The 2,530-nt window shown below is 37.2% G+C and overlaps 1 protein-coding gene across 1 annotated transcript in view; it reads right to left on the bottom strand.

The window, feature by feature from the left end:
- LOC103206850 (N-deacetylase and N-sulfotransferase 3) overlaps positions 1-2,530 on the bottom strand; it is a 376,548-nt gene that overhangs the window by 372,612 nt on the left and 1,406 nt on the right. The gene's annotated exons all lie outside the window — the stretch shown is intronic.

Genomic DNA, 2,530 nt, shown 5'->3' with positions numbered 1-2,530 from the left:
TTGGAAACCCACTGGAGATTGTTATGAGTTGGAACTGACTCAAAGGCAGTGAGTTTGGTTTGGAAAGTACAAGGTACACATGTATATTATGATCATATTATATAAAATTTAGAAATAAGTGTTCTACCTTTTTTTTTAAAGAATCACTTCACATAAGTTTGCTAGAACAACCCCAAATTTCCTAACTTTTGTCAATAAGAAAACAAGTAGGACCAGTTAGCTGAATTCTGACATATTCTTCTACCACCATAGTTCAAGTGATTTCCAGGGAACCCCAATCTTCCCAGTATGATAAGCAATGGTACATGACAAATCTATCTTTCAAGGGTAAGAGTAAAGACATTTACATTGTCTGAGCAGTTTGAGCATGAACAGACTCCCATCAGAGGAACCTGCAAAGGATATACTTCAGGAAGAATAAGACTCATTTGTTCAGTAAATACATACTGAGTCAAGCATACTTCTAGGTACTAAGGATACCTCAGGGAACAAAAGAGACAAAGAAAAATAACACAAAACACCTTGCTGTCATGGAGTTTACATCTTATTAACCAAAGTCACGTAACAAAATAAATAAATAAAATATATAGTATGTCTAGTAGTATGCGTTTAAATATTTAACAACTGGCTTTTTGGGGAAAATTCCATGATTTGTGTCATTCGCTTATTTCCGTGGTGTAAATATCCCGCCATGTCCAATTTCAAGCTATTGATGATGTCACTGAAGGCAAAACTGGGAAAAGATGTGCACAAGTGACCTGATGAGCCTGTGTGAGCCAGTTCTAGCACTACTGATGATCATAAGAATGCGGTAGGTAAGGTTATGTGGCAACATGGCTGGGCCTGGTTTTGAGTGGCTGGACAGCTGGATGTAATGATTCCCCATGATTAGACTGGTAATCAACTCCATGGTGGAATCTGCTATGAGCATCTGAGTAGCTGCCGGAGGGATGTGGTCTGCTTCCAGCATATAAGAAGCAGCTTTGAGAAAGGTCTCTGAAATTTTTGGCACGCTTGGACCCTGCATGTAGCTGAATCTTAATTCAGCAGTCTGCTATATTGTTTGCCATTCTTGTAACTATTTCTGGACTTGAACTAGTGGCCTGACATGTTGCTTGATAATCTTGGGACTGTGCCATTTTACTTGTCAACCTTGGGTTTGTCAGCTTCAGCAGTCAGCAGCTGCCTGAGTTGAGACATCTCCAGCTCCAGTGGGCTGGAAGAAAGGGGCAGAGCTGATGACGAAGGTCGAGTGGCTTTTACTCAGACACTAGAGCTGGCACACTGAACTTGAACTTCTAGCCTTCTAAACTGTAAGACAATAAATACCTGTCTGTTAAAGTCATGCAGTTGTGATATTTCTGTTAGAGTGGCACAAGAGGACCAAAACAAAGCTGAGGACAAAAATAAAGCAGGGAAGGGTGGAGAGAGTTAGAGTTTGCAATTTAAAGAGAATGGTCAGAGAAGACCTCATTGAGAAAGAGGCAAGGAAGAGTATGCAGCAATTATGGGGAAGACTATTTTAGGCAATAAGAAAAGAAAGTACAACTTCCTGAAGGAGGAGCTAGGAACAGTAGGGAGGGTACAGTGGCCATAGCAGAGTGATGAAGGGAAGAAAAGCAGGAAGTGAGATTAGGGAGTTAAAAGGGAGGGTACAGAATTTTGCCTTTTAGTCTAGGGGTTATTACTAAAAGTCATGAAGGATTCTTAAGAGAGGAGAGGCATGATCTAAATTTTATTTTAATGTTCTTTCTCTGGCTGCTTTGTTGAAAAGAGGGTCAAGGTCAGAATCAGGAGGTCCATTAGACAAAGAATGTCCAGTTAGCAAAGACATGTTACACACCTGGCTAATCTAATTAAACACTGATGGTATTAAAAAACATATTGTCTAATATCTGTAGTTAAAAGAAAACAATAACAAGATGAAGTTAATATTTAGCATAAGAATGGCTTATCATATAAGAGAGAGTTGAGATAACTGGATAAGTAATTCCTTAAGTCTATCAATCAGTTGATGCTTAATTATGATATTTTATAGCTGTACAATTGTTTGACTTCCTTTCTACCTATCCCCATACTTAGTCTCTTAGAATAATAGAGGAAAATCATATCATAGGTTCAATGGGTTTAATATATAGTTCTTAATACTTTTTGACTGAACTTTGAAGGTACTGATTTATATTAGCATTTTTATGCACATATGTACATCTAAATTTCTAAAGCAACTAATAAGAATAGAAATAAAGTAAATATATATCAAAACAGTGTTGTTGTTGTTATGTGCCATCGAGTCGGCCCTGACTCATAGTGACCCCTCCTTGGGTTTCCAAGGCAGTATCACTACAGTAACAGAAAAAAGAGTAAGAAACCTATAGTTTATAAGTTCAAATGAAGACAATTAAGGACAATGAGAGAGAAAATAAGAAATGGAATAAGTGGGAAAAATATAAAACACACAATAAGATGGCTGAAATAAATCCATATACATTTATAATTAAGGTGTATATAAACTGATCTTGTCAATTAAAAT

This window comes from Orycteropus afer, unplaced genomic scaffold (genome assembly GCF_000298275.1).
Source record: "Orycteropus afer afer isolate SDZICR_OR568_19922 unplaced genomic scaffold, OryAfe1.0 scaffold00332, whole genome shotgun sequence".
In the NCBI taxonomy this organism is placed as follows: domain Eukaryota; kingdom Metazoa; phylum Chordata; class Mammalia; order Tubulidentata; family Orycteropodidae; genus Orycteropus; species Orycteropus afer.
Note: the sequence above shows the minus strand (reverse complement) of the source record. Positions and strands in the feature narration are given on the sequence as shown.